The sequence below is a fragment of the Schistocerca cancellata genome, chromosome 3 (genome assembly GCF_023864275.1).
Source record: "Schistocerca cancellata isolate TAMUIC-IGC-003103 chromosome 3, iqSchCanc2.1, whole genome shotgun sequence".
Lineage (NCBI taxonomy): Eukaryota > Metazoa > Arthropoda > Insecta > Orthoptera > Acrididae > Schistocerca > Schistocerca cancellata.
Window position 1 is genome coordinate 34865742 of NC_064628.1, and position 25128 is coordinate 34890869.

Below are 25128 nucleotides of genomic sequence, written 5' to 3' on the forward strand. Positions count from 1 at the left end.
TGCATCAGGATCCACTGCAAGTACTGTGGCAGGTAGGCGGGAGGTGAGAAAACTTGAATTTCATGGTCGAGCGACTACTCATAAGCCACACATCACGCCGGTAAATACCAAACGACGCCTCGATTGGTGTAAAGAGCGTAAACATTGGACGATTGAACAGTGGAAAGACGTTGTGTGGAGTGACGAATGACGGTACACAATGTAACGATCCGATGGCCGGGTGTGGGTAAGGCGAATGCCCGGTGAACGTCGTCTGCCAGCGTTTGTAGTGCCAACAGTAAAATTCGGAGACGGTGGTGTTATGGTGTGCCCGTGTTTTTCATGGAGGTGGCTTGCACCCCTTGTTGTTTTGCATGGCAGTATCACAGCACAGGCCTACATTGATGTTTTAAGCACCTTCATGCTTCCCACTATTCAAAAGCAATTCGGGGATGGCAATTGCATCTTTCAACACGATCGAGCACCTGTTCATAATGCTTGGCCTGTTGCGGAATGGTTCCACGACAACAACATCCTTGTAATGGACTGGCCTGCACTAAGTCCTGACCAGAATCCTATAGAAAACCTTTGGGATGTTTTGGAACCCCGACTTCTTGCCAGGCCTCACCGACCGACATCGATACCTTTCCTCAGTGCAACGCTCCGGGAAGAATGGGCTGCAATTCCCCAAGAAACCTTCAGGTACCTGATTGAACGTATGCCTGCGAGAGTGGAAGCTGTCATCAAGGCTTAGGGTGGGCCAGTAGCATACTGAATTCCAGCATTATCGATGGAGGGCGCCACGAACTTATAAATAATTTTCAGCCACGTGTCCGGATACTTTTGATCACATAGTGTATGTCTGACAAACGTCATTACTATCAAAGGTAATCGACTGACACATCGTTAGTACAAAATCGACCGCCTTATATTATCTAACTTTATGCCATCTTATTTTCTGTTAAATCTCTATGGCTTCTCTGTACATATATGCATAATAATGCGATGTTTTAGCTAGCACGCTCGTCTCGCTAAATTTTATTTCATGAGCACCGTCTTCAAAAAGGTGTTCCGCTACAGCCGATTTGTCGGTGTGCTCCAGAAGGCCAGAAGGCAGTTCCTTTTGTGTTCGGTTAGGCGGGAGTTAACACTTCTTTTTGTCGTTACAATATAAACCTTCCCACAACTACAAGGAATTTTATACAGCCCAGGGGTTGCAAAAAGGTGTCGTGCGTCTTTCGCTGGTCTTAAAACATTCACTGATCTTCTTGGTGGCTCTGATGATTGTTTCAACTTGAAACTTGGCCAGAACTTTCCCAATACGGTCCGTAATATTGTGAATAAATGGAAAAAAACTTTCCCCACCGACTGTTATTTTTGTTGCTGCTTTCGGACACTTTTCTTCTGGGATGGAGTGCTCGATTTATGTCATTATCAGCGTATCCATTTTTCTTAAAAGTGTTCGCAAATGATTTAGTTCCTCGTGCATACAAACTGGCTCACAGATTTTATTAGCCCTGTCCACCAATGTTTTAATGACACTTCTTTTCCTCCTTACGACGGTGACGACCAGTATTTCGACCTTTCCTATATGCCTTGTGACCCGAAGTCCCGTCTTGCAGTTTAATTAGTGAATCATCCAAAAAATTAAGCTACCCATTATTCTTTGTCTGCATAGTAAATTGTATCTTTGGATTAGCACCAAGGAACCATTCAGTTTCTCTTCATCCTGATGCTAAATTGTCACTCTTTCAATTTGTTCAGAGAGCACGTTACTATCGGCCTACTGAAAATAAGTCGTGGATAGGCAATGTCGAAACAAAGCTACCATATCAGTGGGAAATATATCAGCTATGTAAGAAAGTGCTTCTCTAATAGGAACCATGGTGAACAGTGATACCACATCAAAACTGACAATGATATCACTTCTGCTTCAATTTTTTGATAAAGTAAATAGAATTTTTAGTATGATTATCATTTTTACCGATATACCATAATAACAAGGAGGCGAGATGTATAGCCAACTCTTGACTAGGGGATCCAGAAGCATTCACTATCGGTCTTAGTGGGACATTAGGCTTTGAACCGTAGGTAGCCTGTATTATCTAACAGGGTAAACTTCCGTTTTGCAAAGATATTTTTTATCATCTGTAGGAATGGAATACTTTTTTGTTAATAGATTGATAGCTGTTAACACTTTCGTTGGAGGGTATTTTTTCAACTATTTATTTGTGGTAGGATCCAAGAGGACACTGATGTTGCTGTGACACGCTTCAACACAACGGTAGCATTACCCTTACCAGCAGTAAATATGACAATATTCTTGCCCGTATTATTCTCCCGCAACGCCTTCTTTTCTCCTTGAGACAAATTCTTCTAGGTGGCTTAACTTTACGTAGTATCCTAGCTATTTCCATCCTAACTTCATCATCGAAATGCGATGCTAACAATCAAATCCCCGTCCATTATAATTATCCGGGCTGTTATGCCGTGGTTAGTTGATGAATTCCCAACGTTTCGTCTCCGACTGCGGGAGACATCTTCAAGGGGGTCCGTAGCTCGATGGAAGGTCCAACACACCCACTGGCTCGCTACTGACTGCCGCCAAATTCCGTGTCCGCTCGCTCCCACGCCGCGGCGTGACGTCACGTGTTTTGAAAACGTCAGTGCAATTGGCCGCTGTCCGTCGCCGTCGATCGCCGTTGCCATCACCCAGTAGTGGGTGGGTGGTACACATCTTCTTTAACACCGGCGTCCATATGCCGTTTAATTTCACACCCTCCTCCTTACAGTTGAAATTATTTGGCTGTTTAGCGATTTCGATTGCCTCCCTGTAGAGCCTTTCGTAATATCCGCTTGTGGCCGCTAGTACTTGCGTCTCCTCGAAACGAATATTGTGGTTCCCTGGCTGGAAAGCATGCTCCGCAACAGCTGATCGTTCCGTTTCTCCTCTTCTGCAATTTCCCTTGTGCTCTTCCAAACGTTTAGAAACAGTTCTTTTAGTGGTACCCACATAAACATCACCACAGCTGCATGGGATCCTATACACTCCAGCTTTTTCCAGTGGTTTGCGAGCGTCCTTGGCAGGCTTAAGGTATTCCTGTGTCTTCCTGGTGGGCTTGTAAATTACGGTAATATTCCGCTTCGTCAAGATCCTCCCTATTCTTTCCGTTACATTTTTAACAAACGGCAGGAAAACCTTAGATTTTGCGGTAGCCTGTACGTCAGTATGATTTCTACGTGGCTGCCTCAACGCACGTTTTATTTCGGCGGACGAATATCCGTTCTTCGTTAGTGCATTGTGGAGATATTCCATCTCAGCGTCGAGCAACTCAGGTTCACAAATATTTCTAGCTCTGTCCGCTAACGTCTTGATAACACCCCGCTTCTGTTGTGGGTGGTGGTTCGAATCCCGGTGCAAATAACGGTCCGTGTGCGTGGGTTTGCGGTATACTGAGTGGCCCAAACTACCATTTTCGTTTCTAAAAACAAGCACATCGAGGAAATGCAACTTGCCGTCTACCTCCTCCTCCATTGTAAACTGAATTCTCGAGTTTATACTGTTCAGATGTTCGTGGAATCGGCTTAGTTCCTCCCTACCATGTCTCCACAGCACAAACGTGTCATCCACGTATCGGAACCATACATTTGGTTTTTTGCTGGCAGTACCTAAGGCCTGTTCTTCGAATTTCTCCATAAAGAAGTTTGCAATTACGGGACTTAGGGGGCTTCCCATAGCCACGCCATCCGTTTGCTCATAAAACTGTTCATTCCACTTGACGTATGTGGTCGTCAAGCAACACTTAAACAGTTCTGAAATATCGGCAGGAAAAATTCGATCCAGCTGTTCCAATACATCATTAAGTGGAACCATGGTAAACAGCGATACCACATCGAAGCTGACCAATATGTCCTCCGGCTGGACCACTATGCCATTCAATCTGCTGATGAAATGTGTCGAATTCTTTATATAAGAGTCCGAACGGCCCACATGTGGTTTTAGCAGCGTAGTCAAAAACTTGGCTAACGAGTAGGTGGGCGAACAATTGCAGCGGCCAATTGCACTGACGTTTTCAAAACACGTGACGTCACGCCGCGGCGTGGGAGCGCGCGGACACGGAATTTGGCGGCAGTCAGTAGCGAGCCAGTGGGTGTGTTGGACCTTCCATTGAGCTACGGACCCCCTTGAAGATGTCTCCCGCAGTCGGAGACGAAACGTTGTGAATCGACACAGAATTCATCAACCGACCACGGCATAACAGCCCGGATAATTATAATGGACATGATATTTCCGGCCGTGAAAGTCTACATTTTAGAATCAAATCCCCGCCTCTATATTAGCTACAATAACCTCTGTTGGAACCGTCACTGGAGTAATTGCAATTTTCTTTCCTTCCGAGAGAACAGAAGCTTCTTCCAGACAAATTAATAACTGTGTGGGAATTGTCTGTAACCGGACTTTTCTACTGCTCTTCTGCAAATTATCAAGATTCTCGTACGGTTATTAATCTGTCCGGGGTGCCGGGAGAGCGTGCTCTGCCGGCGGCCCCTCCCTGCCTGCAACCTACGACTGACCCGTACTCTCACTACGTCGCAGAGAGATCACGGGCGCGAAAAGCGGACACAGACTTAAGGGGCTCCGGAACGCCCTATACTTGCAATGTTAAAATAACGCTTATAAATTACATCTTTCCTCACAAAGTATTTGAGGTAGGAAGTTGAACTTTTTACAGATTATTTATTGGAATATGGGCTACAACTTAACACAGGGATTTTACAAAATTTTAGTTCAGTTATTGAAGATGATTTTTTTTCAATTGTAATGAAAATTCACAACATTTTTTTGCAATTTTTTATTTATATATTCAAAAATATACAGTTTTTTGGAAAAAGGCTGTGTTAAATTATGCAGAAGGTACTGTGTAACATTTACTGAAAGTTCGAAACAAATATGTTTGGAAGATCCTTAGAAAACATGTGATTAGTATGAGAAAATAAAAGTTCTGGGAATCGAGCGACAAAGATTGGATTAACTTTTTAGTGCATTCCAGGTCCATAGGATGGATTATCTTCATCCTCTGCAAATTCCTCCTCCAGCTTCCTCTTGTTCCTCCTCCTGTTTAATCTTGCTTGTATTTCTAGACTCTTTATAGCCCTGTCTGCAGCCCGAAGGCGTTCCTTGTCTAAAGCAAGCATCGCTCGTACCATGTTAGAACCTATCTTCATTCCCATATTTCTAAATACCTTGCACCTTACAATGTCGCCATCATTGAAACTTTACTTTTACTCATTATTATACTTCAACAAAACAGAGACTCAAGAAACAGAATTAATTACGAATATTTTCGAGATAACGACAGAGTAAATAAACATGAAACAATCGACAATCACACCAGCGATATATATTGAACCATCACAGGTTAGCCACAACACATACTTTATCTCACATCACTAAAATGTACCTGATGAACACGGACGTTAATAATAACACCATTTGACAGCAGTTTAACAGCGCCACAGTGGGTCACGCCCATGTAGAACACATTTCAAAACAAATTTAAAAATAGTTGTAGTCTTCAGAATTGAATAAATTATATATCTATTAAAAGGTAATAGTCTGCAGATTCAGAAAACGCAAAAAAGTAAAAATTGAACTTTTCATGATTTTGAGCCTTTCCGGAGCCCCTTAAACGTGCACGCACGCGACCCACGAAACTGTACACATTCGCTTCAGTCCGGAACCGCGCGACTGCTACGGTCGCAGGTTCGAATCCTGCCTCGGGCGTGGATGTGTGTGATGTCCTTACGTTACTTAGGTTTAAGTAGTTCTAAGTTCTAGGGGACTGATGACCTCAGCTGCTGTTGAGTTCCATAGTGCTCAGAGCCATTTGAACCATTTTGTACACACTCGGGCGATGTGTATCGTGCACCGCTTGAGAACCGGCGGCCACCTCTACCGTCAGGAAGGAGACGCAACTGTCATCGTAGACAGTCAGGAAGTAGTAGCCGACCGAGACAGACGCAGCAACAGGGAAGTAACCGCTTTCTTGACATTTACGAGTTCCTAACCAGGAGCGAATTTTATTATATCATCTGTGTGCGTTAATAACTTAGTTTCTTGAGTTTCTGCGCGTAAATTTAATATCTAATAGACACAGTGCTCGCGTTTTCGTTTGCGACGGGCGAGTTATTTAGTTTCACCTGAGTTCTTCGGTAGTTAGGGTTTTGAATATCTGCGTATTATTAGAAACAGTTCCTGCGTTTTCGTCGGGGTCTACAGTAGAGTTGTGCAGCACGTGCCGATAGTCAGTTTATCTGCATCGTTTAGTTTTCCATGATCTTCAGTGTAGACAGGGACTGCGATTGTTGTGTGCGGATGCGAGCCGAGTTGGTGAAACTTCGCTCTCAGCTTCAGGCTGCGATGGCTTCGGTTACACAGTTTGAGGCTGCAGTGGATGGCCACCACTGCTGTGGGCCGGCCGTGGGGATCCAACGGACGTCCAGCACGTGCTGCTGCTGCTTTGCACTTGAATTCCTCTTCTTGAGGATGTTAAGGGGGAGTTTGTTGTCGTTAGACATTTACTCCACTTAGATGGGTTGAAGTTTACTGGGACGTTTGGGAATAACTGGGACGGTTGTGCATGTTTGGGTACATATGATTGCCGGTCAGAGACAGACGGTAGGTCACGTGAATTGACAGGTATGCATCGGCTAGGGGCCTTTACTTGACTGGCCCTGTCGACGCCTGGGACTGTCAGTCAACGACTGACAGAGCGGATATTTGATGATGATGGTGATGGGTGATGGGTGTCGGGCGCAGTGAGGAGGAGAGTCTTCAAAGTCCTCCTGGCGTCAGGGTATCTCTTCTTGTCCTTCTTCTTCTTCTTGTTGTAGTATGTGTCTGCTTGTGACACTTTAGTATGTGGCACATCCTCCCAGTTGGCAGCTTCGGCGTCTTCGGCGGTCCTCGCCCCTTGTTGTTGGCTTGCGTTCTCTTCTTCTTGTTCTTGTTGTTCTATTGAGACGAAGAGAGCTTCCCACTGAACAGGCGTGAGAGGAGGGCGGGCGTTGTAGGACCTGAGAGTGTCCAAGTGAATGGACACTACCTTCTGCAACTGCGTCTTGGAGAGGGGGCAAGGAGCCTCCTCCATGATGACTTGGGTTGCCATGTTCTTCGCCGCGATGATTGTCTGTGCGGCTGCGTCTTGTGTTTCCACCCTCGCGGCTTCCTGTATTACTACAGGTTCCACGGGGGCGGCAGTCTGCGTGTCGGCATCCTTCTTCTGTGCTGTGTGGGGCTGGCCAATGCATCACGGAGACTGTGCATCAGCAGCCGAGCCTCGGCTAGTTCGGCTCGGAGTGTTGCCCTCTCTTCCGCCATTGCGGCTTTGAGGGCAGCAATTTCTTCATCGGCGGCGGCGCGGACCCTGGCGCACGCCTCGCTGACTGCGTCCGGTGGTACAGCCACGTCATGGGCCACCACGGATCCGCCAGAGGCGGGGGGTGGCGAGGACGCAACGGCCTCGGCTGTATCCAAGTTCTTGGTGGTCTTGTGTCTCCGTCTAGCTTTGTCGCCGAGACTCCAGTTCTCGATGTAGCTGCACCCGCGGTAATTCGCCGCATGAGGGCCGCCACAATTGGCGCAGCAGCGTGCGGCGTCTTTCTTGGCGCAGTGGCGCGAATCGTGTGCTTGCGCACAACGAAGGCACGCCACTGCATTACAGCAGTACTTGGCAACATGGCCAAGTTTTTGGCAGTGATAGCACTGCTCCTTCCGCTCCGCCGTCTTCTTGCGTTCCCCGTCTTCTGATGCGCCGAGCACGAGGCTCAGCAATTGCAGCAGGACAGCAGCTTTGCCTCCCTTTCCGCGTCGTCCATACATGCTGGGGAGCTAGCGCTAACATACAGCGATCAGCTCACCTCCGCAGCACGTCCGAGTCCTCCGATCGGTCCTCACCGGTGGCCAACCCAGTTACTGCTCGCTCTGAGGTTGACCCCTCACCTGTGGTCGAGTGGGAGGTCGCCCCGGGGCGAAGCAGGCGGCGAAATACTTCCCAGGCGGCCGCACATAAAGCTTCCCCGGTTTGTCTGACAAACAGGTTCCAGGTGCTGTCTGTGGCTGACATTGTCGCTGAGCCAGACGCTGTCGCCTGTACTGTTTCACAGGAAACCACTCAGCCTGCAAGATCCGGGCAATCACAGAGGGTGGGCTTATTGGTAGTCGGGAACTCCAACGTTACGCGCGTTATGGGACCCCTTAGGCACTTGGCTGACAAAAAGGGAAAGAAAACCAATGTGCACTCCGTGTGCGTACCGGGTGGAGTCATTCCAGATGTGGAGAGGGTCCTCCCGGATGCCATGAAGAGCACAGGGTGCAGCCAACTGCAGGTGGTGGCTCACGTCGGTACCAATTATGTGTATCACTTTTGATCAGAAGAAATTCTCGGGGTTTCGACCTGCTAACAGAAGTGGTAAAGGCTGCCAGTCTTGCTTGCAAGATGAAAGCAGAGCTGACCATTTGCAGCATAGTCGACAGGACCGATTGCGAACCTCTGGCGCAGAGCCGAGTGGAAGGTCTGAATCAGAGACTCAGGCGGTTCTGCGACCGTGCTGGCTGCAGATTCCTCGACTTGCTCCAAAGGGTGGTTGGGTTTCAGGTCCCGCTGAATAGGTCAGGTATCCACTATACGCAGGAGGCGGCTACACGGATAACTATGTGGCGTGGACTGGGCGGTTTTTTAGGTTAGAGGGTCTCGCGAAAACACAAGAAGGGCTTCAGTCACAAAGGGTGTAGGCTGAACACAGGAAGAACGTAGATACAGGAAGCACTGAAAGCTCAGCCGAAATTTTTGCAAAGAACCTAACTGCGTTCCGAAAGGATAGGCTAAAGACGGTTGGTGGAAGCGTGTTTGTTGCTGTCAGTAGTAGTTTAACTTGTCGCGAAATTGAAGTATATACTCCCTGTCAGTTAGTACGGGCAAAGGTCATTGTTATCAACCGGAATTAAAAAAATTGGATCCTTTTACCGACTTCCAAATTTAGATGATACAGTTGCTGAAAGGTTTAAAGAAAACTTGAGTTTGATTTCAAACACGTACCCGACTCATACTATACTAGTTGGTGACGACTTTAATTACCCACGATATGCTGGCAAAAATACATGTTTAATTCCGGAGGTACGCATAAAATATCATACGAAATTGTGCTAAACGCATTTTCTGAAAATTATTTCGAGCAAGGAACAACATACTATATAAGCTCAGTGGTACCACATGGGGAACCTCTGCTGACTTTCTGCGTTTATGGTTCAAATGGCTCTGAGCACTATGCGACTTAACTTCTGTGGTCATCAGTTCCCTAGAACTTAGAACTACTTAAACCTAACTAACCTAAGAACATCACACTCATCCATGCCCGAGGCAGGATTCGAACCTGCGACCGCAGCGGTCGCGCGGTTCCAGACTGTAGCGCCTAGAACCGTTCAGCCACTCCGGCCGGCTTCTGCGTTTAGATGGCGTCAGTCTTGTGTACTCTGCTGCCGAGTACTGTGCACGTGTCTGGTTGGAAAGTGTACATGTGAAGAAGGTTGACACAAAACTGAACGACACAATGCGCTGCATTACTGGTTCCATCAAATCAACCCCATGCCACTGGTTACGTGTACTGAGTTACATCCCTCCACCTCACTTAAGGCGGAAACAAGCTCTACTGAGGAAGGCCAAGAAAATCTCTACATCACCCTCTCTACCACTGCACCAGGAATTCTGTCATCCACCACAGCAACGATTACGATCAAGAAGTGTTACTGCAGAACAACTCATCGCGGATGGCTTTGATCTAAATGAAAGATGGAAACATGAATGTCAACAAATATATTGGGAACAAGAGCCCATTACCTCGATCCCACAAAGAAGGCAAAAGGTTTTGACCTACCGAGGAACCTCTGCTGCCGCCTCAACAGGTTAAGGACTGGACATGGTTGTTGTAGCTACTTCAGGTACAAATGGGGCTGGATCAGTTCACCAATGTTGAATGTAATCAAGAAGAGCAGACAATTGAACATCTAGTCCGCTTCATTCATACCCTGGAATTCCCGACGACTTATTACCTCTCACACCCAGCAAAATTAATTGGTTAAAAACACAGATTTTAAGGTTTAATCTTGTCTTATATTATACGTATATTGTATAAAATCACTTGTCTTATATCAACTGTAGATTGTATAACATCACCATACGATTAAATAAATAAATAAAGTTCATAAGCCCACGCGAATAGTAAACGGTTGTGAAAACTCGCTTGACCACCTCTTAACAACAAATAATCCTGAGTTAGTAACGAGCATCAAAACCGATACAGGGATTAGTGAACACAGGTTTGTCGTAGCGAGATTGAATATTGTAATCCTAAATCCTCCAAAAATAAGCGAAAAATATACCTATTCAAACAAGCAGATAAAAATTCACTTGACGCCTTCCTGATAGACAATCTCCACTCCTTCCAAATTAATAATATAAGTGTAAACCAGATGTGGCTTGAATTCAAAGAAGTAGTATCGGCAGCAATTGAGAGATTTATACCAAATAAATTAACAGACGACGGAGCTGATCCTTCTTGGTACACAAAATGGGTTAGAACACTTGCAGAAACAACGAAACAAACATGCCAAATATAAACAGACGCTAAATCCCCAGGATTGGCGATCTTTTACAGAAGCTCGAAATTTAGCGCGGACTTCAATGCGAGATGCTTATGACAGTTTCCACAACGAAACTTTGTCTCGAAACCTGGCAGAAAATCCAAAGAGATTCTCGTCGTATGTGAAGTATGTTAGCGGCAAGAAACACTCAATGCCTTCTCTGCGCGATAGCAACGGAGAGGCTACTATCGAAGACACTGCTGCCAAAGCAGAGTTACTAAACACAGCCTTCCGAAATACCTTCACAAAAGAAGACGAAGTAAATATTCTAGAATCTGAATCGAGAACAGCTGCCAACATGAGTAAGGTAGAAGTAAATATCGTCGGAGTAGTGAAGCAACTTAAATCACTCAATAAAAACAAGTCTTCTGGTCCAGACTGTATACCAGTTAGGTTCCTTTCGGAGTATGCTAATGCATTAGCTCCATACTTAACAATCATATACAAGCGTTCGCTTGACGAAGGATCCGTACCCAAAGACAGGGAAGTTGCACAGATCGCACCAATATTCAAGGAAAGTAGTAGGAGTAATCCACTAAATTACAAGCCCATATCGTTAATGTCAATATGCAGCAGGATTTTGGAACATTTATTGTGTTCGAACACTGTGAATTACCTCGAAGAAAACGATCTGCTGACAAACAGTCAACGCGGATTTAGAAAACATAGTTCTTGTGAAACACAACTATCTCTTTATTCACCTGAAGTGTTGAGTGTTATTGATAAGGGATTTCAGATCGATTCGGTATTTCTGAATTTCCGGAAGACTTTTGATACGTCTTAGTTATGTGACTGGATTTGTGATTTCCAGTCAGAGAGGTCAAAGTTCGTAGTAATTGACGGAAAGTCATCGAATAAAGCAGAAGTGATTTCTGGCGTTCCCCAAGGTACTGTTATAGTCACTTTGCTTAACTATATAAACAACTTGGGAGACAATCTGAGCAGCCGTCTTAGATTGTTTGCAGATGACGCTGTCGTTTATTGACTAATAAAGTCATCAGAAGCTCAAAACAAATTGCAAAACGATTTAGAAAAGATATCTGAATGGTACGAAAATTGGCAGTTGACCCTAAATAACGAAAAGAGCGAGGTCATCCACATGATTGCTAAAAGGCATTCGTTAAACTTCGGTTACATGATAAATCAGTCGAATCTAAAGACCGTAAATTCAGCTAAATACCTAGGAATTACAATTACGAACAACTTAAATTGGAAGGAACACACAGAACATGTTGTGGGGGAAGGCTAACCAAAGACTGCGTTTTGTTGGCAGAACACTTGGAAAATGTAACAGATCTACTAAGGAGACTGCCTGCACTACGCTTGTCCGTCCTCTTTTAGAATACAGCTGCGCGGTGTGGGATCCTTACCAGGTAGGACTGACGGAGTACATCGAAAAAGTTCAAAGAAAGGCAGCACGTTTTGTTTTATCGCGAAATATGGGAGAGTGTGCCACTGCCACTGCCCTCCGCCACACACCGTTGGGTGGCTCGCGGAGTATAAATGTAGATGTAGAAATACAGGATTTGGGCTGGAAATCATTAAAAGAAAGGTGTTTTTCGTTGCGACGGCTTCTTCTCACGAAATCCCAATCACCAACTTTCTCCTCCGAAAGCGAAAATATTTTGTTGACACCGACCTACATAGGGAGGAAAGATCACCACGATAAAATAAGGAAAATTAGAGCTCGTACGGAAAGATATAGGTGTTCATTCTTTCCGAGCTCTATACGAGACTGGAATCAGGAAGAATTGTGAAGGTGGTTTGATGAACGCTCCGCCAGGCACTTAAATGTGATTTGCAGAGTATCCATGTGGATGTAGCCGCCTGAAAGACGCTGCCAGCGTCGCCACGCAGATGGAAACGCCTGCTTTACCTGCAGCCGCGCTAGGACGCCTGAGACGCGGGTAGCACAGGCTCGACCTTCGGCGCCGCCCGCAGCCGTGCAGAACAAGACTACCTCACGAGTTGCCGCGAAGCATGAATCAGCGATCCAGGATGCTGCTGCTGCTGCTGCTGCACTGGCATACTCCCGAACAGCGCGCCACAAGAATATTTGGAAACCTCGCAGCCTTCACGGAAACGCCGAGCTGTTGTAAGTAGGCTGTTTATGTTTTCTTTATGTAAGTAGGCTGTTTATGTTTTCTTTATGTAAGTAGGCTGTTTATGTTTCCTTATTGGCAACGTTACGTAGCGCTCTATATGAAAATCACTGGCTGTGCTGTGTGCAGTCTGTGGGTAGTTTGCATTCTTGTCTGCCATTGTAGTGTTGGGCACTTGGATGTGAACAGCATGTAGCGTTGCGCAGTTGGAGGTGAGCCGCCAGCAGTGGTGGATGTGGGGAGAGAGATGGCGGAGTTTTGAAATTGAACTGCTATATATATTATGATTATTAAGGTAAATACAGTGTTTGTTCTCTATTAAAATCTTTCTTTTGCTAACTATCCCTATCAGTAGTTAGTGACTTCCGTAGTTTGAATCTTTTATTTAGCTGGCAGTAGTGGCGCTCGCTGTATTGCAGTAGTTCGAGTAACGAAGATTTTTGGTGAGGTAAGTGATTTGTGAAACGTATAGGTTAATGTTAGTCAGGGCCATTCCTTTGTAGGGATTTCTGAAAGATTGCGTTGCGCTAAAAAAATATTGTGTGTCAGTTTAAGCACAGTCGTATATAAATGTTCTAAGGGGACATTTCACTGTGTCCGACGATGATGACACTACACCACAAACCGCCTGCACCGAGACCATAGAAAAAGTTGCAGAAGGAAGCGGCTCCACTCACTCCAAGCCAGGAGAAGGACGATGAGGGATTTATCGCACCGCAAGGACCAAAGTGCTCCAGTTGGTGCAAGCGATGCAGACGGAAAACTGAATCAGTGTCTTCCCTGAGTCGGCTGGCCCTGGCGTGAGTGGCATTGAGCCGTCATAGGGGAGGAAACTTCCTCCCCCTCTGACACTCATCGTCCGATGTTGGGGTACGTCCAACGATTTCCTGGAGCTGACTATAGAGATCAAGTCAGCAACAGTCGCAGTTGCCAGAAATGACTTCTTGCAGTTCAGATTCTGCAGCAACGATGACCACAAGAAACTCGTGGACTTGATTAAGAAGGAGGGGCTCCACAGCTACTTGCATCACGTAGACCCTCTCAAACTACTCAAGATGGCCATCCGCCGCCTCTCGATGAAGGTCGAACCGAGTCACCTCAAAGAAGAACTGGAGTCGCTGGACGTGCCCCGATTCTGCACCGTCCTGGTCGACAACATTGAAGATTGTAAGACTTTCCACGCTGAAGCGCGTCGCCCGAGTGCGAGTAACCGTCAAACCACTTCGAGCAAAGGAGAGGCGAGCTCAGTTTTACTCGCGCCACGGCCTCGACCACGTCGCGCAGTACTGTTTCGTGCCACCCCGATGCCCAAATGCACTGCCCGCGCCAGAGTAAAGAGTGCACTCTTAAGGGGCTCCGGAAAGGCTCAAAATCATGAAAAGTTCTATTTTTACTTTTTTGCGTTTTCTGAATCTGCAGACTATTACCTTTTAATAGATATATAATATATTCAATTCCGAAGAGTACAACTATTTTTAAATTTTTTTTTAAATTTGTTCTACATGGGCGTGACCCACTGTGGCGCTGTTAAACTGCTGTCAAATGGTGTTATTATTAATGTCCGTGTTCATCAGGTACATTTTAGTGATGTGAGATAAGGTATGTGTTGTGGCTAACCTGTGATGGTTCAATATATATCGCTGGTGTGATTGTCGATTGTTTCATGTTTACTTACTCTGTCGTTATCTCGAAAATATTCGTAATTAATTCTGTTTCTTGAGTCTCTGTTTTGTTGAAGTATAATAATGAGTAAAAGTAAAGTTGCTGTTGCGACTTTCAATGATGGCAACATTGTAAGGTGCAACGTATTTAGAAATATGGGAAAGAAGGTAGGTTCTAACTTGGTACGAGCGATGCTTGCTTTAGACAAGGAACGCCTTCGGGCTGCAGACAGGGCTGTAAAGAGTCCAGAAATACAAGCAAGAGTAAACAGGAGGAGGAACAAGAGGAAGCTGGAGGAGGAGTTTGCAGAGGATGAAGATAATCCATCCTATGGACCTGGAATGCACTAAAAAGTTAATCCAATCTTTGTCGCTCGATTCCCAAAACTTTTATTTTCTCATACTAATTACATGTTTTCTAAGGATCTTCCAAACATATTTGTTTCAAACGTTCAGTAAATGTTACACAGTACCTTCTGCATAATTTAACACAGCCTTTTTCCAAAAAACTGTATGTTTCTGAATATATAAATAAAAAATTGCAAAAAAATGTTGTGAATTTTCATTACAATTGAAAAAAAAATCATCTTTAATAACTGAACTAAAATTTTGTAAAATCCCTATGTTAAGTTGTAGCCCATATTCCAATAAATAATCTGTGAAAAGTTCAACTTCCTACCTCAAATACTTTGTGAGGAAAGATGTAATTTATAAGCGTTATTTTAACATTGCAAGTATAGGGCGTTCCGGAGCCCCTTAAGAGAGAAGACGTGCCACTCCGCTGCAACTACAGTGAACCACACGTCGCGAGCTACTGTGGCTGCAATGCGTACAGGAAGCGCAGCAACAACCAGCGAGAAGGGAAGCGCCGTTTAAGAAGGTGTAAGGTGTAGCCAGGCACCAGTTTCGTGGATGCCGACAGGGGGAGGGGGGTGAGGCACTCGCAGCCCCCCCCCCCCCCCCAACGGCACCAGGCGAAGCCAACAGGCCGACAGCAGCAGTCGACCACAGCGGCCTATAAGCAGTCAGCCGATGAAGTCGGAGTACCAACCGCTCCACAAGTAGCACCCAGAGGGCACGGACGATGCGCATAGCGTCCTCCTGCCCCCGCTGCACTGCGGCCCGCAAAACGTGCCGTACAACAGCCAGCAGCCGCCGCCCAGCAGCAGAGGACGCCGCCACGGCTTCTTGACTTCCGGAAGGCGTTCGATACAGTTCCGCACTGTCGCCTGATAAACAAAGTAAGAGCCTACGGAATAAGTGTCCGAGGAATAGAAAAGCAACTGGAATCACTCAACAGAGGAAAGTCCACTGGACCTGACGGGATACCAATTCGATTCTACACAGAGTACGCGAAATAACTTGCCCCCCTTCTAACAGCCGTGTACCGCAAGTCTCTAGAGGAACGGAAGGTTCCAAATGATTGGAAAAGAGCACAGGTAGTCCCAGTCTTCAAGAAGGATCGTCGAGTAGATGCGCAAAACTATAGACCTATATCTCTGACGTCGATCTGTTGTAGAATTTTAGAACATGTTTTTTGCTCGAGTATCATGTCGTTTTTGGAAACCCAGAATCTACTATGTAGGAATCAACATGGATTCCGGAAACAGCGATCGTGTGAGACCCAACTCGCTTTATTTGTTCATGAGGCCCAGAAAATAGTAGATACAGGCTCCCAGGTAGATGCTATTTTTCTTGACTTCCGGAAGGCGTTCGATACAGTTCCGCACTGTCGCCTGATAAACAAAGTAAGAGCCTACGGAATATCAGACCAGCTGTGTGGCTGGATTGAGGAGTTTTTGGCAGGCAGAACACAGCATGTTGTTATCAATGGAGAGACGTCTACAGACGTTAAAGTAACCTCTGGCGTGTCACAGGGGAGTGTTATGGGACCATTGCTTTTCACAATATATATAAATGACCTAGTGGATGGTGTCCGAAGTTCCATGCGGCTTTTCGCGGATGATGCTGTAGTATACAGAGATGTTGCAGCATTAGAAAATTGTAGCGAAATCCAGGAAGATCTGCAGCGGATAGGCACTTGGTGCAGGGAGTGGCAACTGACCCTTAACATAGACAAATGTAATGTATTGCGAATACATAGAAAGAAGGATCCTTTATTGTATGGTTATATGATAGCGGAACAAACACTGGTAGCAGTTACTTCTGTAAAATATCTGGGAGCATGCGTGCGGAACGATTTGAAGTGGAATGATCATATAAAATTAATTGTTGGTAAGGCGGGTACCAGGTTGAGATTCATTGGGAGAGTCCTTAAAAAATGTAGTCCATCAACAAAGGAGGTGGCTTACAAAACACTCGTTCGACCTATACTTGAGTATTGCTCATCAGTGTGGGATCCGTACCAGATCGGGTTGGCGGAGGAGATAGAGAAGATCCAAAGAAGAGCGGCGCGTTTCGTCACAGGGTTATTTGGTAACCCTGATAGCGTTACGGAGATGTTTAACAAACTCAAGTGGCAGACTCTGCAAGAGAGGCGCTCTGCATCGCGGTGTAGCTTGCTTGCCAGGTTTCGAGAGGGTGCGTTTCTGGATGAGGTATCGAATATATTGCTTACTTATACCTCCCGAGGAGATCACGAATGTAAAATTAGAGAGATTAGAGCGCGCACGGAGGCTTTCAGACAGTCGTTTTTCCCGCGAACCATACGCGACTGCAACAGGAAAGGGAGGTGATGACAGTGGCACGTAAAGTGCCCTCCGCCACATACCGTTGGGTGGCTTGCGGAGTGTAGATGTAGATGTAGAGAAGTCGCCGAAGAACTCCGATCGCTTCTGCGACTGCGATCGCTGAACGAGCACGTGCAGCAAACTACCTGTCCTGGTGACAGCAGTCACGGCGGCCCTCCAGGCCAACACTGTCGCCACGAAGAACCACCACGTATAGTCGACTCTTCTGTGGGCTCACAGTTTGCAGCTTTAACGCTAAAAGTCTTTTTCCTCGCCAGGGAGAGTTTCTCCAGTTACATCAGGAAGAATGATCGACATATGTCTCGTGTGCGAAGCTCACCTCAAAGCTGTCGTGAATTTTCGGGTCGTAAATTATCACTGTTACCGTAACGACAGGCTGACGACCAGTGGCGGCACCGCCATATACAGCGTTATTACAAATGATTGAAGCGATTTCACAGCTCTACAATAACTTTATTATTTGAGATATTTTCACAATGCTTTGCACACACACACAAAAACTCAAAAAGTTTTTTTAGGCATTCACAAATGTTCGATATGTGCCCCTTTAGTGATTCGGCAGACATCAAGCCGATAATCAAGTTCCTCCCACACTCGGTGCAGCATGTCCCCATCAATGAGTTCGAAAGCATCGTTGATACGAGCTCGCAGTTCTGGCACGTTTCTTGGTAGAGGAGATTTAAACACTGAATCTTTCACATAACCCCACAGAAAGAAATCGCGTGAGGTTAAGTCGGGAGAGCGTGGAGGCCATGACATGAATTGCTGATCATGATCTCCACCACGACCGATCCATCCGTTTTCCAATCTCCTGTTTAAGAAATGCCGAACATCATGATGGAAGTGCGGTGGAGCACCATCCTGTTGAAAGATGAAGTCGGCGCTGTCGGTCTCCAGTTGTGGCATGAGCCAATTTTCCGCAGGCTACGCGTGAAACTTGCCCGCACGCGTTCAACCGTTTCTTCGCTCACTGCAGGCCGACCAGTTGATTTCCCCTTACAGAGGCATCCAGAAGCTTTAAACTACGCATACCATCGCCGAATGTAGTTAGCAGTTGGTGGATCTTTGTTGAACTTCGTCCTGAAGTGTCGTTGCACTGTTATGACTGACTGATGTGAGTGCATTTGAAGCACGACATACGCTTTCTCGGCTCCTGTCGCCATTTTGTCTCACTGCGCTCTCGAGCGCTCTGGCGGCAGAAACCTGAAGTGCGACTTCAGCCGAACAAAACTTTATGAGTTTTTCTACGTATCTGTAGTGTGTCGTGACCATATGTCAATGAATGGAGCTACAGTGAATTTATGAAATCGCTTCAATCATTTGTAATAGCCCTGTACATCGAGAGATCGTTTCAACGTCATGTGATACACGTGTCCGAGCTAGACACCAAGGAGTCCGCAAGAGTGGCCGTCAACGTCGCTGTCGGGCAGATCCCATTCATCGGGGTACACTGGCCACCGAGTGGGAACCTGGAAATCGCTGACATCGACGCATCGCTGAAAATTGGGGAGGGGGCGGCGGGGGGGGGGGGGGGGGGGAAGGGCGGAGGCTTTTCATTGCGGGCGATTTTAACGCTAAACACACGTGAGACGCCCTGCTAAACTCGCAGGACAGGACAGGTAGTTTAAGTTGTGGAAAGGGGCCAAAATAAGCGGCTGTCAGTTACACTCGAACATACAACCTTTCATTTGATCAAACATTACAAGAGCCAAGAAAAATTTTAAAAAACACACAGCTTTAGCACTGGAACTTAATTAGTGGCTGAAGGCTCCGTATAATCTCATGCCGTAAGGGAAGACCACTTTAATTTAAAAACGGCTGGAAGCCAATAACTTAAAGCTCAACCAGAATCAGAAATTTAAAAGGCAAAGCATTATCTTAAAACAGATCCTTCATTAGGCTGGAGGCCCAAAGAATCTGAAACTTTAAGAGCAAAAAATGTTTCCAATGGCTATCAGGATTATGAGACTTAACTTCTGAGGTCATCAGTCCCCTAGAACTTCCAACTACCTAAAGCTAACTAACCTAAGGACATCACACACATCCATGCCCGATGCAGGATTCGAACCTACGACCGTAGCGCCTAGAACAGCTCGGCCACCCCGGCCGGCGCTTTAAGAGCAAACAAATTAAATTAAAAATCGGCTGAAGGCCCAACACTTAAGACTCAATAACATTAATTTTAAAAATGCCAAAGGCTTTATGTGAAACAGTTCTTAGGCTGAAGGCCCAAACCATTTGCCACTTAAAGGGCAAAACAACCTTAGTATAATAATCGGCTAGAAACCATGGAAGTACAAACAACAAGAACAAAAAAGAAAATGCAGTACACCCAAGGGCGCTCAGAAATTCCGAGGGTCAGCCTGGAATTCAAACGCTAACGTTCGCTTAGGTGAGACAGGCAGTCGGCCCAACCACTGTCGATCCGGTGACAACCCAGCTGACAGTCAATGGACCCACCGACAAGATAACGACCGCTTCACCCCACCAGCACACAACAGGGAGTTCAGTGGAACAATGTAGAAGGTGTAAGCGTAGGCTTCCGCGGCCGTTGTCATCTTCAATAAAATTCTTCAGGGTATCAGACCGCATCGTCATAATTTAAAATGCGCCAACGTTTCGGCCAGTGTTGCAGAGGAGAAGGAGGCACAGAGCATTGCTGTGTTACCATATGTACAAGGGGTCACCGAACGTATTGGCAAAATTCTACGAAAAGCCGACATCAAACCAATTTTCCGAAGCAGAAACAAAATATCAGACATGCTCGGTTCTACCAAGGATGCAGTTGACAAACTACACACAGCTGGCGTGTATGAAATTGGTTGTGCGTGTGGATTAGTCTACATAGGTGAGACGGGACGTCCGATTAGCACAAGGCTCTCGGAACATGAAAGATATATCCGCCTGAAACAACACACCAAGTCAGCAGTGGCGGAACACTGAGACGAGTGAGGGAAACCAATATTTTTTCAAGAAGCCCGCGTCCTGGCGAAACAGCCTCTCACTTTCAAAAGAAAGATTAGAGAGGCGCTAGACATAGCCAAAAGACCCGCCAACATGAATAGAGAGGACGGGTACAAGCTTCCGAGGTCTTGGCTGCCTACAATAGCAGGGCTACGGAGCGGCGGCAGAGCCGTGGCGGCCCATGCAGACACGCGGAGAGCCGCAGTAGTGGTCGCGAACACACAAAGCAATGGCACGCCGCAGCCGGCTTCTGGACAGCATGTAAACAGTGTGACGTCACAGCCATCACCTGTTCGCTATTCGTCCGTCTCCTACAATGGGGTGGATTAATATAAAGACCAATAGAAAACAGCTATTTCAGCCAATGACAGATAATAAAGGAAACACCAATAAAGTATACCTTTCACCCCTCCTCCTCCTCCTTTTACAGCCAATCAAGTAACGACACGGTTTTCTCGTGCAGCTATTTAAGGAACCAAGTGTGTTTCATTTAGCAGTTTAACGTAAGGCCCTGATGAAGGCTAGCTGCAACGCTGGCCGAAACGTTGGCGCATTTTAAATTATGACGATGCGGTCTGATACCCTGAAGAATTTTATTGAAAATGTAGAAGGTATTGGCGCCCACAACCATTTATACATTGACCTGTCAAAGTACACACCGTGCTGGACAGCGACAACACGATGAGGAAAATACACTGCCCGAATTTACGTTAATGGCCAGGGCAGGTAACCGGAACGCTAACGACCACAAGGCAGAAGATTCCACTGGTGCACTTCAGTTCAAATAACCAAGTACAGTTAAACTCCACCAGAGGGTGGCTAAAATTTGCCAACTTGAAAACACACGCTGTTGCTCGCGGGAATATCCCAACTGCCGACAACGAACTCCAAACGACACAATGTCGACAGTCGTGACTTGCAGGTAGATTAAGTCAAAACTCAACTTTCATGTCCAGGATCGGTGAGCCACGAACCTCGCAGCAATCAGAACAGCACCACACCCTTCCACACCACATAGAGGCCGCCAGCGGGCCCAACCAAACAAGGCGCCGCGAAGATTTCGTCGCTGCTCCACGCCAACCGACCAACTGCCCAGGCCCGGAAACGGTGAAAGGACCAAATATACGTCGGAAGATGAGACGACCAACCGAACGACCAAACAACGGTCGTCCCGCACGGCGCCACCATACTACGGCCATTCGATCCAACGATCTATCTTGCCAACTGCGGGACGTGCTCAATGTCGCAATTCTCAAAGGTGTCGAGCAACACATATCCGCCACAACACCCGGCGCCTTGTCGTCCGACCATCTGCTGGTCACCTACGAGATCGACATCGAAGGCACAGCACTACCTACCCGCCGCCGCTGCTTCAAGAAAATGAACAAGAGCTATCCCAGAACGAAGTTCTCAGCCAGCTGGAGGACATGCTAGACCCTGACACCTTGGGTCCCGACACCGCACTGGAGTTCTTCAATCGTCAGCTGCTACGAGCTGCAGAAGTAGCCACACCAGGATGTCCACATCGGCAGCAGGACCCCCCCCTCCCCCACACACACACACATTACACACACTGTGGTGGCGATCAGGAAGAACAAGACTTTCCGCGAGTGGCAGCTCACACACCAGCCGGACACCAAACACCACCTAAACGGCATGAGACGAGACATCAAGGCAGCGGTCGAGGAACACAGAAATCGGTATTGGGCTGACATGGTGGCAACGCTTAATCCACAAGACGGTAGACGGTAGCGCGTGGTGCGTCGTCAAGAGCTTCCTTCGTCGGCGGTAACGCATCCATCCGCTACAGGTCGGCCAGAAAGTCGTCTACAGCCCAGGCGAGAAGGCCAGGGTACTGGCAGTAACAGTTGTTGAAAACTTTATAGATGTTGTTAACGTGTCAGGATTGGCGAGGAAGGGAAAGCAGTGGGCACCCGTTGAGGTGAAAAATCAAACGTATTTTGAATGCATGTATGTTTAATGCCGTAAAAAGGAAAGGCAGGCCTAGAGAAGCCGCCGAAACTGAATGGGCTGCTGCCCAAGAGCGCAGGAGAGGAGAGCGTCTGGTCGGGTCGGAAGCTGCCAGCAGAAGAGAGCGGACGGTGTGTACACTCCCGGCGGTTGGCCGCGGTTCCACCCCCACTTGACCACGTCCAAACCTCCATATTGTTCGGCAAAATCGTAGACGTGCAGTTCGGTAGCGTTACCTCGTCAGAAACACTCGAATTTAGCTGCTGATGGTTCAACACGGGAGTTCCAAAGTGGTTCTGTCCGGTTTTGCAACGTGACTGATCTGCGGCAACTAGCCGCCAGGCAGAAGGTACTGACGGACATCAAGTGGAAAACAAAAATCAAATTTTATACCATCAAATCCATTAAGTATCGGCCCCGACTGTATACTGTTGACGATGTCGTCGACCTGGATCACATCCGCCATTTGGAGGAAGAGCTACCGACGTATCCGGCAGCAAGGGAGGACGACGAAATCGCTCTCAGCGTTGAAAAAGAGGTGGCGGAACAGCTGCGGTCGCTGGACACCAAGAGAGCGGGACAAGCTGATAGCGTCGACATCACCTCCTGCATAACCTGCAGGCGATAGTCCGTCGGACTCTGACTGGCATTTTCAACAACATCCTTCGGTCTGGAGTCTTCCCCTCTGTATGGAAGCACGCGGAAATCGAGGCAGCACCGAAGACAGACAACGATGCTCGTCTGGCCACCGGCTACAGACGCAGCAGTCTGCGTCCGTCCATCTCGAAGGTGTTTGAGCGGCTCTACATCAAGAGGCTGCTGCGCCACGACGAAGAAGAGGCGTTCACTCCCGACGAGCAGTTTGGGTTCAGGAGCGGACATTCCACCACCCACCAGCTGCCGCGGCTGGTAGAAGAAGCCATGCGCGCTCTGGAGATGCGAGAGTACCTCGGGGCGGTGCTAGTCGATGTTTGCAGGGCCTTCGTGTGGCACAACTGCCTCGTATACAAAATCTTTGCACACGGGGAACCGACGTCGTACGGAGTCCTGATCCGCTCCTACCTCGCCGGACGGACATTTCGTGTCTGCACAGACGGCGGAAGATCGACGCGACAGCCGATACGAGGTGCAGTGCTGCAGGGGTCGGTGCTCGGCCCACTGCTGTACTCCTTTTACAATGCCGACAATACCAACTTGAAAAGTATTCCATAGACGCGGAAATATGTAAATAACTACTTGTTACGGTACAATTCCCACAGAACGCCGCAACCGCCTGCATCGAATTAAATACAGGGTGATTCGAAAAGAATACCACAACTTTAGGAATTTAAAACTCTGCAACGACAAAAGGCAGAGTTAAGCACTATCTGTCGGCGAATTAAGGGAGCTATAAAGTTTCATTTAGTTGTACATTTGTTCGCTTGAGGCGCTGTTGACTAGGCGTCAGCGTCAGTTGATGCTAAGATGGCGACCGCTCAACAGAAAGCTTTTTGTGTTATTGAGTACGGCAGAAGTGAATCGACGACAGTTGTTCAGCGTGCATTTCGAACGAAGTATGGTGTTAAACCTCCTGATAGGTGGTGTATTAAACGTTGGTATAAACAGTTTACAGAGAATGGGTGTTTGTGCAAAGGGAAAAGTTCTGGACGGCCGAGAACGAGTGATGAAAATGTAGCACGCATCCAGCAAGCATTTGTTCGCAGCCCAGGAAAATCGACTCGCAGAGCTAGCAGAGAGCTGCAAATTCCACAATCAACTGTATGGAGAGTCCTACGAAAAAGGTAGTTATGAAACCTGAACGTCAACTACCCGAGGCGATGGATCGGCCGCCAGGCAGCCCGTGACAGAGCACTTCATCACTGGCCTCCAAGAAGCCCTGATCTTACCCCCTGCGATTTTTTCTTATGGGGGTATGTTAAGAGTATGGTGTTTCGGCTACCTCTCCCAGCCACCATTGATGATTTGAAACGAGAAATAACAGCAGCTATCCAAACTGTTACGCCTGATATGCTACAGAGAGTGTGGAACGAGTTGGAGTATCGGGTTTATATTGCTCGAGTGTCTGGAGGGGGCCATATTGAACATCTCTGAACTTGTTTTTGAGTGAAAAAAAACCTTTTTAAATACTCTTTGTAATGATGTATAACAGAAGGTTATATTATGTTTCTTTCATTAAATACACATTTTTAAAGTTGTGGTATTCTTTTTGAATCACCCTGTATTTACCTGTCTTTGGGGCAACTGCTTCTAAATGTGACCAAAAAGCACTAAGTGCTTCCTTCAACCGTGAGTGTAGCAGCAGCACAATGAAGAAGTTAATAGCGGTAATGGCAGTGTTAATCGAAATAAATGGCATCTTCCTAATCTGCAATGGTATTTCTCGATCTCAGAAATTTCTTGAAACGGTGAAAATTTCAAAACGGCTTCGAAGTGACGTTATGATGTCTAAAAGCAGCTTTCAATCTCGCTAATATGAGACTAGCATATTTTCTGTGTCAGAAATCTGCTAATAAATAACCAGTTAAGAGACAACTTAATTTTCTCACCGTGTCTCATTTGTAAGCTACGTACATCACACTGGCACTAGCAAATGAGCCCCTCAGCAGCGGCAAGTCTCCTTTCCGCAGTCGTGCGGCTCGGCCGTCTGTTTAGGTCCCTGCCGCTGTGCGTGGCGCGTACGCGGTTGTTTACTTCGTCTTAGCCTTCGCCAGTGCTTGCGCTTACGAAATAGAATGGCTCATTCGTACCGACAATCTACTTTCAAGATCAGCCTTAATAATGAATTTGCGCTACCGAAGACATTCGAAATAGAACGATTTAAACGTGAAGAGATTAAAATTGAACCATAAGATATGACTGGCATCCAGTTATCTATCACAAGCAGTGTGGTGTACGTCAAACAGATCAACGACACGGTGTGCGACAAGCTGGTGCGCCTGCATAAACATGGAGTTAAATTTAAACATTCAGGCGACCATGCCGGAACGATAGCAATTGATCATGCGAGACTAGGATTGAGAACTGTAAGAGCATTTGAGGTT

General features: G+C 46.8%; 1 protein-coding gene across 1 annotated transcript in view; it reads right to left on the reverse strand.

The window, feature by feature from the left end:
* LOC126176846 (beta-1,3-glucan-binding protein-like) overlaps positions 1-25128 on the reverse strand; it is a 158584-nt gene that overhangs the window by 104907 nt on the left and 28549 nt on the right. The window lies entirely within an intron of this gene.